General features: G+C 31.9%; 1 pseudogene; it reads left to right on the top strand.

The window, feature by feature from the left end:
• The window catches only part of LOC134692365 (methionine--tRNA ligase, cytoplasmic-like), a 131,970-nt pseudogene extending 114,880 nt beyond the window's left edge, over positions 1 to 17,090 (top strand).
• The last annotated feature ends 598 nt before the right edge of the window (positions 17,091 to 17,688 follow it).

Genomic DNA, 17,688 nt, shown 5'->3' with positions numbered 1-17,688 from the left:
TGTAACCTTTTGATCAGATTGAATGATTTTTGGTAGTACTGATTGTAGTCGTTGCGCTAAGGCATAAGCTAGTAATTTAACGTCATAGTTTAATAATGTAATAGGTCTATAGTTATCAAGGGAGAGGGGATCATTTTTTTTTAAACAAAAGAGATATGGCTCCAATTTTTTGGGAGTTTGTTAATTCTCCTTTTTTATAGCAATAGTTGAAAACTGGTACTATGAAATCTTTAATCTGTTCCCAAAATTTTCTATAAAACTCAACATTCAGTCCGTCCAGCCTTGGGGCCTTGTTTAATTTCATCTTAAATATAGCCTCTGTGCATTCACTTATAGTAATTTTTCCCTTGCATATATTACTTTCAGATTCATTTATTATTTTACTTTCTTTGATAGTTTCGAAGTATTGTTTTACCTTTCTGTATCGGATTTTGTTGAAGTATATAATTTAGGATAATAATTAACTTCCAAATTTAGTATTTTGTTTTGGTCATATGTTACTTGATTATTTTCACCATACAGTTGAGTTATAGTTTTTTTTACTTTGCCGTGTTTTTTCTAGACCAAGAAAAAAATATGTGTGTTTCTCCCCTTCTTCTAGCCATTTTACGCGTGATCTAATTTGATTTCCTTTATTTTTTCATTATATAAACTTGTCAATTGTTTTTCAATGTTTTCTTTTATGTTGACTTTCTTCTCATTTATATAATTATCACAATCAATTTCTTCAGATAGGGTTTTTAATGCATTTTATAAGATTTCAATAGTATCTTTTTTTATATTCGCTTTTAATTTACAGTAGTGTATGGTATAACCTCTTACCTCAACTTTAAAGTTATCCCATAACATATCTAGGTTGAGAGATGTTTCTGATTTTGTTTTTTATTTATCAATCAATTTTGAAATAATTTTTTGATACTGTTCATCATCCAGGATGCTGCTATTCAATTTCCAGTAACCTCACCCTTTTGAGTTTCTATTTATGTTGATTTTTAAGGAAACAGCGTAATAATCAGTGTGTTGTAGAACTATTTGTCTTATGTCGCATGTAATGCAATTTTTATTAACTTCATCACTTACTAAAATGTAATCAATTCTTGTAGATTCTGATAAGTTTTTCCTTCTCCAGGTAAATTGGGTTCTATTTATGTTTTTGCTTCTCCAGACATCAGTTAGTTTAAGATTCTTGATTAACATTTTAAGGTTATGAACTGGTTTATCAATTTTTTTATTTCCTACTTTTTTCTTTGTATCTCTTATTGAAGTCACCCCCAATTATTAACTGGCCAATACTGTGATTTTCAATTAATTGTTTTACTGATTTAAAAAAGGTGTTTCTTATTTTACAATTATTAGGTGCATATAGGTTCACTAATGTATATATATTGTCATCTATTTCTATATTAACTAATATGAATCTACCTTCTGAATCCTTATATTGGTCAATAATCTTAAAGTTTAATCTGCTTTTTATCCATATGGCAACCCCTCTTGCATTACTTAACCAGTTACTAAAGATTACTTCACCTTTGAATTCTTGTTTTAGCTTTGGTTCTAAGAATTGAGTGAAATGCGTTTCTTGTAGGAATACTATATCACATTTTTGTTGATTAGCCCATTCAATAATTCTATTTCTTTTTTCAGATTTGTGTAACCCGTTGGTATTTACAGTGCAGACATGGATACAGTTTTTGTTTGTCATTTTGTATTAATATTACGAAGGTAAGTTAGATAATTACAGAGTTCTGTTGTGTTTGAAAGTATATTTAACTTGTAAATCAGCAAGAATTTAGATTTTAAGATTTTATCTATATCCTTACGTTGTGGATTTTTCTTTTTATATGATATCTTTATCAATATTAAATTCTTTCTATATTTACATCTATGTACAATTACATGTACATGTATAATGATCATGATTATAAATGTGTAAACATAACACGACGTTTCAATTATTGACCTCAATATATAGGTCATGATTTGGGTCAACAATGTGACTTCAGATACAGACTCCTCTGTGTGAATTTTTTTTATTTTGGACTCATTAAGTTTGTAAACATACATAAAAATACAATCAATAGCAAAATATATACAGAGATAGTTGATAGAAAAAAACATAGCTTTAAGCTAAACACAAAATAAGCAACTAGGAATTTTTGTTTAAATAAGAATATTTTGTTATATTTCTGAATCTCTAAAACTCTTTAATGAGAAAATAATACCAGGATCTTAGAGAAATAAGAGATAAGATATTTAAGAATATATATATCATGAAAGTAGTTTCATAACAGGAGATAATTGAATGAAAATGTACCGTACTGTCTTACTTTAATTTCTAATAAACTTCTCATTTAATTAACTGTAATATCTCAGCTAAAGACTAGGTTAATATTGTGACTGTTTTAAATGTTTAATGATTTAAAATAGCTAAGTAAGGCAGCAGGGGTCCTAAACAGGGGACCATTTCAGGTTAAGGTCGATTTTTAGAAAATGTCATTTTTATAAATTATATTTGGACATTCAGTCTATGTGACCCACAATTATAATACATTTGTACTTCGTGAAAGAAATCATCTTGGGGGGATATAGCAACCTTATGCCAGTACACCTTTCCTATATTGCCTATCAGATATAGCAACCTCCTCTGGGCCAAAAAGGAGGTCACTCTTACATATATTTATTACATCATTATCATCATTGACTTTAATTTTTTCTCAAAGTTCAGAACTAAAGGGGTATTAGCTATGAAGTTGAGAAAAAATAAAAATACAACTTTTATTGTTTCAAATATTTTTAATAGCCAAATTATGAAATATTTTGCTAAAAGCAGTTAGCTTGGCAATCCTGCTTAATGTCATAACAGACATTAATGAAACTTGCAACATGACAGAGAAAAAATTGCAAAGTTGTTAAATTTGTGTCTCATCCATTTGTATACTGAGGTATGTTGTTTAAAGTGATAAGTTGAAATAGTCTCTTAGTAGATTCTTTTTTGGAGTTAAGTACCAGTTCTAGTTAAGATTGATGACTTTAAATATACTGTGGATTCATTTATTTTCATATTTTTAGGAAAACTTTTTTTATGGCCCCGCAACGAAGTTGTCGGTGCTATATAGTTTTACCCTTGTCCGTAATTCCGAAATTCCGTAATTCCGAAATTCCGAAATTCCGCAATTCCGTAATTCCGTAATTCCGAAATTCCGTAATTTCTTAATTCCGAAATTTTGTAATTCCCAAATTCCATAATTCCGTCATTCTGTCATTCCGCAACAAACCATTATACAGAGTTTTTTGTCAAGCCTGCAACTTTTGTTGCAGAAAGCTCGACATAGGGAAAGAGATCCGGTGGCGGTGGCGGCTACGGCGTCGGCGTTAGTTAACTTCTTAAAATCTTTATATTTTAGAAGGTGGAAGTCCTGGATGCTTCATACTTTGTATATAGATGCGTCATGTTACGAAGTTTCTGTCAGTCACATTTCCAATGTCCTTGACCTCATTTTCATGGTTCAGTGACTACTTGAAAAAAAAGTTACGATTTTTTGTAATGTTAAATTCTCTCTTATTATAAGTAATATGATAACTATATTTGGTGTTTGCGTCCCTTGCAAGGTCCTCATGCCCGTGAGACAGTTTTCACTTGACCTCGACCTCATTTTATGGATCAGTGAACAAGGTTAAGTTTTGGTGGTCAAATCCATATCTCAGATACTATAAGCAATAGGTCTTGTATATTCGGTGTATGGAAGGACTGTAAGGTGAACATGTCCAACCGGCAGAAGTCATCTGACCTTGACCTCATTTTCATGGTTCAGTGGTTATAGTTTAGTTTTGGTGTTTTTGTCTGTTTTTCTTATACTATATGCAATAGGTCTTCTATATTTGGTGTATGGAAGGATTGTAAGGTGTACTTGTCTAGCTGGCAGGTGTCATCTGACCTTGACCTCATTTTCATGGTTCAGTGGTCAAAGTTAAATTTTTGAGTTTTGATCTTTTTTTCTAATACTTACGGTATATGCAATATATTAACTATATGTGGTGTATGGAAATATTTTATGATCTATATATTAGTCGCGCAGGTTTTATTTGACCATGACCTCATTTTCACGGTTCATTGCTCAGTGTTAAGTTTTAATGTTTTGGTCTATTTTTCTTAAACTATAAGCAGTAGGTCAACTATATTTGTTGTATGAAAGAATTGTTAGCTTTACATGTCTTTCTGTAATGGTTCATCTGACCTTGACCTTAATTTCATGATTCATTGGTCAATGTTTAGCTTTCTTGGTTAATGTGAAGTTTATGTGACAGTTGTAATAAAGCTTTATATTTAGGACTATCAACATACTATCAATGATTAGTAAAGAAGGCGAGACATTTCAGTGTGTGCACTCTTTTTTCTAAAAGCCTTCAAATATTGGACTGATTTTTGGTATGTGAGTTAACCATGATGAGTTACAGATCAAGTTTAAGTTTCGTTCCGCTCCGCTAATTTTTGTCGAAATTACAGGCTTTGGACTTTGATAAATTGTTTAAAATCACAGTTATACAGACTTTTTTTCTAAACTCTTTCAGATATTGGGATGATTTTTGGCATGTGAGTTAACCAAGGTGTGTTACAGATCAAGTTTAACTTTTGTTTCGCTCGGCTAATTTTTGCCGAAATTGCAGGCTATGGACTTTGATAAATTGTTCAAAATCACAGTTATACAGACTTTTTTTCTAAACGCTTTCAGATTATGCGGAGGTTTTTTTTAAACTATTTTAGATGTTGGGCTAATTTTTGGTATGTGAGTTAACCATGATGAGTTACAGATCAAGTTTAAGTTTCGTTTCGCTCCTCTAATTTTTGTCGAAATTACAGGCTTTGGACTCTGATAAATTGTTTAAAATCACAGTTATACAGACTTTTTTTTCTAAACTCTTTTAGATATTGGGATGATTTTTGGCATGTGAGTTAACCAAGATGAGTTACAGATCAAGTTTAAGTTTTGTTCCGCTCGGCTAATTTTTGCTGAAATTACAGGCTATGTACTTTGATGAATTGTTCAAAATCACAGTTATACAGACTTTTTTTTCTAAACGCTTTCAGATTAAACATAGTTTTTTTCTAAACACCTTCAAATATTGGACTGATTTTTGGTATGTGAGTTAACCATGCTGAGTTACAGATCAAGTTAAAGTTTCGTTCCCCTCCTCTATTTTTTGTCGAAATTATAGACTTTGGACTCTGATAAATTGTTTAAAATCACAGTTATACAGACTTTTTTCTAAACTCTTTTAGATATTGGGATGATTTTTGGCATGTGAGTTAACCAATATGAGTTACAGATCAAGTTTAAGTTTTGTTCCGCTCGGCTAATTTTTGCTGAAATTACAGGCTATGGACTTTGATAAATTGTTCAAAATCACAGTTATATATACAGACTTTTTTTCTAAACGCTTTCAGATATTGGGCAGATTTTTGGTATGTGAGTTACTCATGAAGAGTTACAGATCAAGTTTTGGTTTTATTCTGCTCCGTTAATTTTTGCCAAAATTAAGGGTTTACAACTTTGAAAATTGTTGAAAATCACAGTTATACAGACTTTTTTTCTATACGTCTCCACATTTTGAGCTGATTTTTGATATGTGACACCTACCATCATGTTTGTGTCCACATGTGTTATTGAAATTGCAGATTTTTCAACTTTTTGAGATGGGGCCATTCGTGTCGCTTTGACACATCTAGTTTTCTTTTCATTGATATTTGATTTTGTGGTTTTGCCAAAGTCTGTATTCAAGTATATTTAAAATATGTATTTCTTTCAACTTTTGAATTTGTGGTTCACCTGTACCCAAAAAATCCACGAAAAATTGGTATCCCATGAATAATAATGTATCCATGCAGTATTGGGGATTTTGTTTTTCTTTTGGTATTATAAACCCATTTTTTTTACTGACCTTGGCTATATCATGTAGACCTGTTTTTATTGGTTGAGGGTGCCAGAGTAACAAGGGACAACCAACAACCTTTTTCAAGAATATACGTGCAGTGTGTTTATAAAGCAGAACATTGTCCCCTATTAAACATCAACAGTCTTTTAAAATTGCAAGAATTATGCTTGATAAATTGTAAGGTTTTGCTATTTAAATATTTGGAAGAAATTCATTTGATGCAGTTTATAGAAAGGAGATTTGGATTGGAAATTTCATTGTGAAAAACAAAAACAATCAATTGAAAGAGACAGACATTTATAACAATCATAATTCATATCACAACAATTATAATTAACTTTTATTACACAAATGAGATTCTCATGTCTTCAAGAAACTAAGGAACTAAATTTGAAATCAAATCAAACTTAGTGACAAGTGTTTGTCAAACTGCTTTATATCCAAAGAAATTTTTCCGATAAAGTGTGTGGTTCAATTTTGTGTGAATTTTGATATTTTTGTCAAAGTGTCAGAGTAAATATTTTGTCAAAATTTTATGAAAATTAAACGAATTAAAATAATTTTATTCAAGTTGTTTGGTACCACCTTAATAGTGGAGAAGAAGAACTTTTTACCTGAGTAATTCTTTGAGTTGAAATTGTGGTTGTCATGGTTGTGAAGGGAGTTTACTTACGCCACTAATTTGAATACAACTTTAAAGATCAGACAACACCTGCCTTGAAAATTTTAGTAAAGTTCAAATGACCCCAATTTGAAAACCATATAAAAGATTAAATCAACCCACTATGAATACCATTTTAAAATATCAAAAGGCACCTGCTGAATTTCTTAGATTCTGGACAGTTTGTTAGAACATGCGTACTGTGAATTAAATAAGACATGTTCAGTCATTTATAGAGAGAAGATTTAGATTAAAAAATTTATTGTGAAAAACTAAAATAAATAATAGAATTTTACAAACATCTATAACATCCATATATCATACTTTCAAAAATGAAATTCTCATGTCTTGAAGAAACAAAAGGAATTAAATTTGAAAATACAAATTTCCAAATAAAGACATTTTGATTTGTTATTAATTCTATGAGTTGTGGGGCATAAGTCAAATAAACTCATCATAGATACCAGGATAAATTTTATTTGCCAAGGCCCTTATGCATAAAACAAGTTGAAGTTAAGATTTTGAGAATAGAATTAGTAGTTATATAGAAAATAGTAAACTGTTACATTTAAAAAAATTAAAGCTTAGTGTGGGTAGAGAATACAACTTTAAAGATCAGACAACACCTGCATTGGAAACTTTAGGAAAGGTCAACTGACCCTAATTTGAAAATCATATGAAAGATTAAATGGTACCCACTTTGAAAACCCTTTTAAAGATTAAAAAAAATCTACATTGGCGAACATATGAAAAATAAAAAACCACCCACCCACTATGAATACAATTATAAAAGTTTATTTTGTTGATTCCGGGCAGAAGTTGAATAGAATTTGAATAAAGGGTGATGTGTCCAGCTTGAAATTGTTCCACGTCATCAACACCAAAGTCCCCAAATACATTGTATCAGAAAATATTCAGAAAGAAGACAACCTTCATGATTCAGGACAGACATGTTGCAGGCTAAATCTAGATTTTTGAGAACTCTTCTCTCCCCTTTTTTATGATCATCTGGCCAAAAGGCCTAGTGAACTTTTTTCATCATTTCATCATCTTCTGTCGTCCAATATTGTCTTCCGTTAACTTTTACAAAAACTCCCCTCTGAAACTACTGGGCCAATTACAATCCTTCTGGAAATATGGTTATAATTAAGGGGTAAATTCAATAAAATCTCTCCTATTGACATTAATGCTAGTACATGTTTATACCTGATTTACCTTTAGAAATTAGAAGCTTTCATATATCATTCATGAAAGTACAAATGTAGCCCTTTCTTTTGCAACAATAAAAACATAGGGTCATGAGGCATATTTCATTATTTGGGCATTGTTTACAAGCACTAGATTCACACTTAATTCTTTTACTGATCCACATTACTTTTCAACCCTGTAGTAATAAAAATTAGTACATTCAGCATTTTTTTTCAATTTTTAACTCTAGTTTTGATTCATTTATCAAAAAACGTTATCTACCAATCAGAAGAGCACAGGACTTCACTTTAATACAGAAAGCTCTCAATTTTCACAGAATGAAATATCTTTCATTCACTAAACACAACTAATACCGGCGTCACACATCAGCATAAAGCACTGACGTACGCCAGGCGTAGTTAAAAACCATGTAAGCTGCCAATGCGCTAGTAATTTCATCTGTATCGTGTGCATACTGAGTTTTGAGCGTGTTAATGGCGTACGAGACGCATATATATGCGTTTATTGGGCGTTCAAGTTAACTATGTTTGACTTATGTCTTGCATCTGTTTAACGTAGATGAAATGCACGCTACGAAGGAAAAATGTCCCTTGAACGTGTTTGCGACACGTTCCTGTTGTTACTGGGACGATTTTCTGTGCTTTCGGCGTTTCTGGGACATGTAATTATGGGGTGTTTGGGTAGCACTCCACAGATAGGTGTGTAGTTTGGCATTTTCGATTTTTCAAATATGAGAGCTAGTGTTCAATAAAATAGATTTTTGGATAGCTAAGGATTAATATAGCCTTCGTAGAGTATTTATAGGAACATCAAGATTGTGTTATTTATGTATTATGCGCTGTTTTCTGTATGACAGTCGTCATTTTTGAATCCATACAAGACATCAATCTGGCAATTATTGTAAAGTTTCATTCCAACTTTCGTCGCAAGCACTTTGTGATTAATTGTAGCAAAAAATGAGGCGAAAGACATTTAATTTTTATTCGATCATTTGGTAGATAAATGTTTACAGTTTCGTAAAAGGTATCACTCAAGAACATTGAAATTCTACTTTAAACCAAATTTGGGAGGAATATGTGAAATTTGCTTGCCCTTTTTTGCAATATTTTATGGTAAATAAATGCAGAATGTTGCCATGGATACACAAATAAGGAATTATTTTTCCCATCTTAACGTTTGAAAAACTATGGAAGATATTGTTTACATGCATGTGCACATGTATGACACAAACAGTTGGGTAAGTGTATTAGAAAGTTAGGAAAAGAAGATTATCAAACATTTGGTAGTTCAATTTTAATTTAATTTTTAACTATGGGGTGCTATATTGTTGTACCTTGTACTATTCCTGAATTAACATGGTCTTGTAAATTCACGGACATATATGCTAATAAAAATGCCAGAGCAGTTTCGTTGAATGTCCAAGGGTGCGTTTTATACGTTCACGGAGCGCTGAAACTAGGCCAGGGGTCTTTCAAAAACACGCCCCTCATACTTCCAAGTAAAAGTCGAACGATCTTGAGGCGTATACAACGTGCCTTAAACATGTCTCAAACTTATCTGTAGCGTTTTCAAACGTGCTTGTAGCGTATGTATTATGTGAGTGTAGCGAGCAGGTATATGTTTGACAAATGCTAGAGCTAGATGAAAATTTTTATGCTGCATACAAATTACCTGGAGTTATAGCATTCACCAAGCGTATACATTTGCATTTCGACGTACTTCAAACTTATGCAACGTGCGTCTGACGATTGTTTAGCTTTCCTCTTGCGTGCACCTAATGTATACACACTAAGTCAATGGTTTATGTACTTCAGTTACACGTCTGTTTCACGTCTGTCTATACGCCAATGTGTGACGCCGGCATTAGTGGGGAAATGTCAGAATGTATTTAATGTTTTTAAGACCAAATTAAACATACATGTGTGACTATTTTGAAGATGTTAGCACATTTTCTATTATATCCTCTTTAGGAATTTGGCTTTTCCCTAAATGTGCACTTTCCCTGCCATGTCGAGTTCACTCCAAAAAAAAAAACATATTGTAACTATCCTTTCTGTCAGAAATACTCAGCACAGGAAATATTTTAGCTAAGGTATTAAAAAGAACAAGGCACAAGATATTTATTCATGTTGCAGAAGAATATATATGCTTAATTATTTCACCTTCTATTGTCTCTTTCAGGGGGAGAAGACAGCTGTCTCTGGTCCTGTGAACACTGCAGAAGTACAAAGGTTAACAGATGAAGTTACTAAACAGGTAAATCCCTATACATTAAATTTCAAAGAGGTGAAATAACCAAAAATGAGCAAACATTTTTTTTTTAATAAATTTCAAAACAAAAAGAATAAAAGGAAATGTAAGAATAATATTCAAGTGAGCAATACAAGATTTGATAAATTCCATTGAAACTTAGTTTTGCTTTCATGGTCTTGTTGTAAGAGATTTAAAACCTAAGAAAGCAGAAAAGTCTCTGATTGATTCTGAAGTGACTAAACTGCTGGATCTGAAAAAGAGGTTGGCAGCTGTCTCTGTTCCCACTTCCAATGGTCCTTGGAACAATGCAGAAGTAGAGAGGTTAACAGATGAAGTTACTAAACAGGTAAATATCTACTGTGGATTCATTAATTTTGGCGTGGGCAAATTTTTGTGGATTGAGGAAATGGGTATTTTTTCTGGATATTTTATCTGGTGGTTTCGACAAAGTCTGCATAAATGTCTGAAATATATGTACCTCCCTGAACATTTCATGGTTAACATATACCCATAAACCCCCTCAATTGGTATCCCACAAATGATGACAAAGACTGCATAAATGTTTAGAGGAAATATGTACCTGGTAGAACATATACCCACAAATTGATATTCTATAGAAAGTAGGTGATAAACAGTATACATTTCTAGTATTCATCATTGCCCTTTGCTTTTTTTGGGGTCAAATTTCACTAAAATACCAAATCTCAATGTAGTCTGTTGATATTTTATAAAGGTATTTACTGATGTCATTTGTGTTCTAAAAACAGGGAGGGAGAACATAAACTTTAGCTGTTAATAAAGGATTAATGAAAGATTGTATATGTTTTACCGCACTCACGATTCAAAGAAATAAAGATGCATTTTTATGCCCCACTTACGATAGTAGAGGGGCATTATGTTTTCTGGTCTGTGCGTCTGTCCGTTTGTCCCTCCGTTCGTCCCGTTTCAGGTAAAAGTTTTTGGTCAAGGTTGTTTTTGATGAAGTTGAAGTCCTATCAACTTGAAACTTAATACACATGTTCCCTATGATATGATCTTTCTAATTTGAATGCCAAATTTACCCCAATTTCACGGTCCACTGAACATAGAAAATTATAGTGTGAGTGGGGCATCCGTGTACTTGGGACACATTCTTGTTTATATTTACTTTAAGGATAAAATAATGAGTGTGAATAAGCGTGATCAATTTTTTTTGTGGTATTTTATACATAGGATATACTGAATTGATCTTTTTTCTTGTATCATTTTATTTTCATTTTAAACAATGTAAGAGGGGGGGGGGGTCAGAGGGGTCCTGAAACCCTGAAATCCAGGACTTAAAAACATGAAATTTAAATTCTGACATCCTGAAATTTGAAAAAAGAATTCCTTGTTCCCGAAAGGATCAATCCCGAAATCCGGGGCTTAAAAGCACCAAATCCCAATGTCCAAAAGAAGGTCCTGCCCCCCTCTCATGTAAGACAGAAATTGTTGCTTGTAATTGTTAAATGTGTACATAAGAACATATCTACATTTGTTTAACTGTATGAAAGAAACTTATTCTCAAGTAAATGTGTAATTTCATTGTCTTTTACACGGCTGGGTTATTTTCAAAGCATGTAAATGTATCCTGGACATTTGATTTTCTGAATATATATGCCACTACTTAACAGTATGTATTTTTATGTGTAACTTTAAGCCACACCAAATTAATTCCTAGTTGTTTTGACTCCTACTGGTTCCTATTTTGATAAATTTCAAATCAAAATGAGTGAAAGGAATGTTAATCAAGTAAGCAGCAATATTTTTGATTTTTTTAATAAGTAAAGCAATGTAAGACTAATATTCAAGTGAGCAATTTTAGATTTGATGAATTTAATTGCAACTTTATTTTGCTTTCAGGGTCTTGTTGTAAGAGATTTGAAATCTAAGAAAGCAGAAAAGTCTCTGATTGATTCTGAAGTGGCTAAATTACTGGATCTGAAAAAGAGTGCCGTATTTGGCACAACTTTTTGGAATTTTGGGTCCTCAATGCTCTTCAACTTTGTATTTGTTTGGCTTTTTAACTATTTTGATCTGAGCGTCACTGATGAGTCTTATGTAGACGAAACGCGCGTCTGGCGTATAAAATTATAATCCTGGTACTTTTGATAACTATTTACAACACTGGGTCGATGCCACTGCTGGTGGACGTTTCGTCCCCGAGGGTATCACCAGCCCAGTAGTCAACACTTCGGTGTTGACATGAATATCAATTATATGGTCATTTTTATAAATTTTCTGTTTACAAAACTTTGAATTATTCGAAAAACTAAGGATTTTCTTACCCCAGGAGTAGATTACCTTAGCCGTATTTGGCACAACTTTTTGGAATTTTGGGTCCTCAATGCTCTTCAACTTTGTATTTGTTTGGCTTTTTAACTATTTTGATCTGAGCGTCCCTGATGAGTCTTGTGTAGACGAAACGCGCGTCTGGCGTATAAAATTATAATCCTGGTACTTTTGATAACTATTGGCATTGGCTGGAGGTCAAAACCCTCAAGAAGCTGCTGGTGGCGGAAAGAAGAAAGGAAAAAAGAAGTGACAGACAGATTTGAGTGATTGATTTATTTATTGGAATCTAAGCAATCTGTGAATAAAAATGTCAAAAAAACAAAATGTTTATCTTATTATGTTATACTTAATTATCCATTATGTTTTTTGGTCTGTGCATCAGTTCGTTCTTTTGTACCTTTGTCTGTTTATGGTCCGTCTGTTCATCACAAAAGAAAATATCTGTGACAAGGGAAAAATGATTGTTGTATGATGTCAATAGTTCAAGAGGTGCATATTCTCTTGTCAAGCCTGTGCAGATTTCCAAATAGAAATAAGGTATATAGTAACCACATAACAAATCTTCTTTCATCCTGATGACATTACTTTTGGTTGTCCGGATCCCTTATTGATGTTATCTTTTAATCAAATTACAGAAGGTGCTTGACCAGCATATCATTTTTGCTCATTTTACTCATTTTATTTAAAGTGAAGTCATGAAAATTCAAATTTAAAAAAAAAAAAAATTATGCCCCACCTACGCTAGTAGAGGGGCATTATGTTTTATGGTCTGTGGGTCTGTTCGTTCGTCCTCCTTCAGGTTAAAGTTTTTGGTCAAGGTAGTTTTTGATGAAGTTGAAGTCACATCAACTTGAAACTTAGTACAGATTTTCCCTATCATATGATCTTTCTTATTTTAATTCCAAATTAAAGTTTTGACCCCAATTTCACGGTCCACTGAACATGTAAAATGATAGTGCGAGTGGGGCATCCGTGTACTATGGACACATTCTTGTTTTTTATACTTAAAGTTTTAATACAAAGCATGTGTACTTAAGCGTTTCTGTAAAAGAAAATCCTTTATATTATCAATATCTTCTTAACTTTCTTGCTATTGAATTATTGTCTGCACAACACTCATTTCACTGATATTAACCTGTATGCAGTGACATGAACTACGAGACCTCTCCATAGAACTGAGGCCGCAAGAATAAATTAAAAAAAAATCATTTCACACCTGTTAAGAAAATTATAAAAGTTAAATCAACAAAAAGGAAGTTATGGAAAATAGAAGAAAGAAAAAATAACTTCTGATTCATCACATGCTCAAAGGTTGAAAAAGTTTTCCATTTGCTATGTGGTTGGATGGCAAACTTTACCTTTTGTCGGATTAGGTTAGAAATTTATCAATTGGAATTATTCAATTCACATATATACATGTAATGCTTATTTTTATATATATAAAAACAATTAGGTTATAAAACTAAGGATGAGTTCTCTTTTAAATCATTAGTCTCTATTTAACTGGATTAGGACAGGGAGTTATTTAAAGAATGTGTTATGGCTATTTTTACTTTTGTAACTGGAAACAATTCTAAAAATGAACCTTTTTATTTCTCTTTTTACACCGTCATCATTGAATTGACTGCATATAATAGAAAACAGTTAGGTGATAAATGGGCTATTACACTTCTTAAATAGTTACCAACAGTACAAGGCTTATGATTTAATATGCCAGACGCAAAATCATTGGTCTCAATTAACTCATTAAGGAAACAATTGGGAAAGAAAAGTATTAATAGTAATTTTTATTATTGTTTTTGGCAGTCTAGAGAAATCTAAAAATGGGTGTTTATATGGTGATGTTGGGTGGATGTTCCGACAGGTGGGGAAACAAGTAGATACTTAATTAGTGTTATCAATTCCTAGTGTTCAACTCAGATCTATGAAACTTCACAAAAAAATTGCACATATTTTGAAGTTGTGTACCTGCTATTATGTAATTTGATGATTTTCTCCCCGAGCTTGGAAACTAAGACATTTCTCAGTAGAGGTACAAACAATGGAACCCATTTTGTGTACACAATTATTACAGTTATTATACAAATCTTTGAAATTCTCTAAGAATGATTGCACATACTTTAGTTGTACACTTGCTATTATGAAATTGTTTGTGATATTTTTTCAGACTTTAGAACTTGCATGACAAAGTGTTTCTTCCACCGGAGATCTTTGGAACCATCACACATTCTTTGCAACGCTATTGAGGTTGTGCATCGTTCAGTATGGTGTTATATAAAGATTTTGTCCCTTTTAACATGTTATATTTTCTTTATATATACATTTTCAGTATATATACCATCCTCAAATGTTTAAGGAACATTCTGCTCAAGCTAACTGTACTTCATATAAAGTAATTTTCAATCTACATGATAAAATAAATCAAATATAAGATTAGAAGGGATTAACAATCACTTTACATTTACACTTACAATTAGTTTATGAAACTAGTAAGGATGACTTTACTCTTTGGTCTCTATTAACTCGTATTGAAATGAGGCATTATCAATTCGATTAGAAAAGGAAGGTATAAATATTAAGTGTAATTACTATTTTTACTTTTTTAAGAAGAAAAATTCTAAATATAAAAACGTTTTATTTATCTTCTTAATCGTCCTTGAACTGATGGATCATATAATACATTTGGGTGATAAAAGGGTTATGATACTTCATAAAATTATTGGTCTCTATATATCAATTTTGAAACAATTAAGAAGGGATGTATTTGTATAGTAGTAGAGTGGGGCACTCATATTCGCCAGGTACACATGATTTTCATGATTTTGAGGTGTAAAAACTTCAAAGGATGGGTGAAATGGAAGAGATATGCCGCTAAATTATATTATTATAACAAATATGATTATTTTTTAAACTTAGGCAAAATTTCGACACTTACCGGAAAAACGGACAACGATTTTCAGCAAATTTCCAGAATGAAAAACACGATTTCAAAGAAATATTTCTTACTAATTCTTTGACTGATTGCCCTAGATTTCAGTTCTTTACACCTTTGAAATGTATGCTGTTCATCTTTGATGAAATTAATTTGATAAATATTGTTTAAAGCTGCAGTGTTTTTCTTTAAATAGATGTGTAAAAACGACGAATATGTTTCCGCCTTTGACAAAACATCAGGAAATTTCAAATAGCCTTTAATATTACTTTTCCGATGATTTTTTTATCTCAAAAAAACAAGTTTTCAAATTAAGAATATTTTGCTTTTGATGTTATTTTCATATAGAAATGTCAGTATAATTCAAGATCACAAAGACCTGAACATAAACTGCAGAAAACATGGAAAGTTTTGGCGAAAATGAGCACCCCACTTTTAATTGTTATTACTATTTTCGGTCAAGTCGACAGAAATCTAAAATTGGCTTTTAGTATTGTGATGTTTGCCGGATAATCGGCAGGCGGCGACAATTTTGTTTAATCAACTCATCTCATCTCAGTAATCAGCACTTAGGTACTTACATGATTTATAACAAACATTTATCAAATAGTTCTGTTAAATTTTAAGACTAAAGAAATTAGGTTTCGACCCATCAGGCAAAGTTGACCTCTGAAGAACCTGGCTAGTTATTTATATATATGGTGTTATAGCTGTTCAAAAGTTTCGGTTTTCATACAGTTTTGTCTTTCAAATATTCGACTGTTACAGTTCCTACTGAAGGTGAATCAAGATTAGCTTTTCGAATGCATGAAAAAGTAACAATTTGTTTTCATTTTTTACAGTTTGCCACCCAAATCCATAAAACTTCACAAAAAGCCAGTACACATATTTTAAAGATGTGTACCTGCTATTATGAAGTTTCCCGTCAGGATCGGGAACTAAGTCATTGTCCAGCAAAGGTAAAAAAACGGTACCAATTTTGTGTAAACAACTTCCACAGTTATCATCCTTAAACCTTGCAATCCTTAAGAATGATTGCTCTTATTTAAGTTGAACACCTGCTTATATGGCATTGTTTGAGGATTTTTCCAGACTTCGGAACTAACATGACGTGAGTGTTTCATCAGAGGCCATCTTTTCAAAAGATGTTAATGTTTTTATTTTATTTTAACCAAGATCTTTATAACTTCACAGAATCATTGCAATGCTATTTCGGTTGTGCATCGTTCAGTATGGTGTTGTATAAAGATTTTTTTCCCTTTTACATGTTATATTTCTTTATATGTAAATGTCCAGTATAGACTATTCTCCATTGTTAAGGGAACATGCTGCTCCGTGTAGCTATACACAATAAAAAAAAAATCCAACCTCACATTATAAAAAAAATCAGATATAAGGTTTTTAAAAATACGTTGCATTCACATATCAAATATATTTTTGTAAAATAGAAAACAATTGGGTAATAAAACTAAGTGTGACTATGTTCTTTGGTGTCTATTAACTCGTATAGAAATGAGGCATAATCAATTCGATTAGGAATTGACAGTATTTATAGTATGCATGATTACTATTTATACTTTTCTGAAATAAGATAAATCAATGTAAATGTAATCGCGTATTTGTTATATATATATTGATTATTGTACTGTCTGCTTATAATAGAATATAGTTAGGTGATAAAAGGGTGTTTACACTTCTTAGAATAATTTATTTCTATTAACTCATTTTGGAATGATTTGGAAAGGAGAGTATTCATAGTAATGTTTGTTGCTATTTTTGCAGAGATGGTAGAAGTTCAAAACTGGCTTTTAGTAAGGTGATGTTTAGTGTGAACAACCTCTACAGTTATCATTCAAAATCACTGAAATTCCATTAGAATGATAGCGCTAGTTTAAGTCGTGCACCTGCTTTTATGGAAAAGTTTGAGAATGTTTCCAAACTTTCTAAACTAACTTATACTGTCTTGCATCTTGAAAACTATAGTAGAAAGAGAAAATCTGATCGGGAACAAAACGACAAGAATTCAAAAATCTATTTACTTTCTATTCATCAAAAAGTCAAATCTCAAAAATACTGAACTCCGAGGAAAATTCTAAACGTAAAGTCCCTAATCAAACGGCAAAATCAAAAGCCCAAATACAACTGGACAACAACTGTCATAGTCCTGACTTGGTACAGCCATTTTCTTATGTAGAACAAGGAGAATTAAAGCTGGTTTTATAGCAAGCTAAAACTATCAATGTTATTGTCAGAAGTTATTGCCCTTAACTGACGATTGTTTGCCTTTTTTACTTTTTTGGATTCGAGCGTCACTGATGAGTCTTCTGTAGACGAAACGCGCGTCTGTCGTATATACTAAATTTAGTCCTGGTATCATTGATGCGTTTAT

This window comes from Mytilus trossulus, chromosome 12 (genome assembly GCF_036588685.1).
Source record: "Mytilus trossulus isolate FHL-02 chromosome 12, PNRI_Mtr1.1.1.hap1, whole genome shotgun sequence".
Classification (NCBI taxonomy): domain Eukaryota; kingdom Metazoa; phylum Mollusca; class Bivalvia; order Mytilida; family Mytilidae; genus Mytilus; species Mytilus trossulus.
Note: the sequence above shows the minus strand (reverse complement) of the source record. Positions and strands in the feature narration are given on the sequence as shown.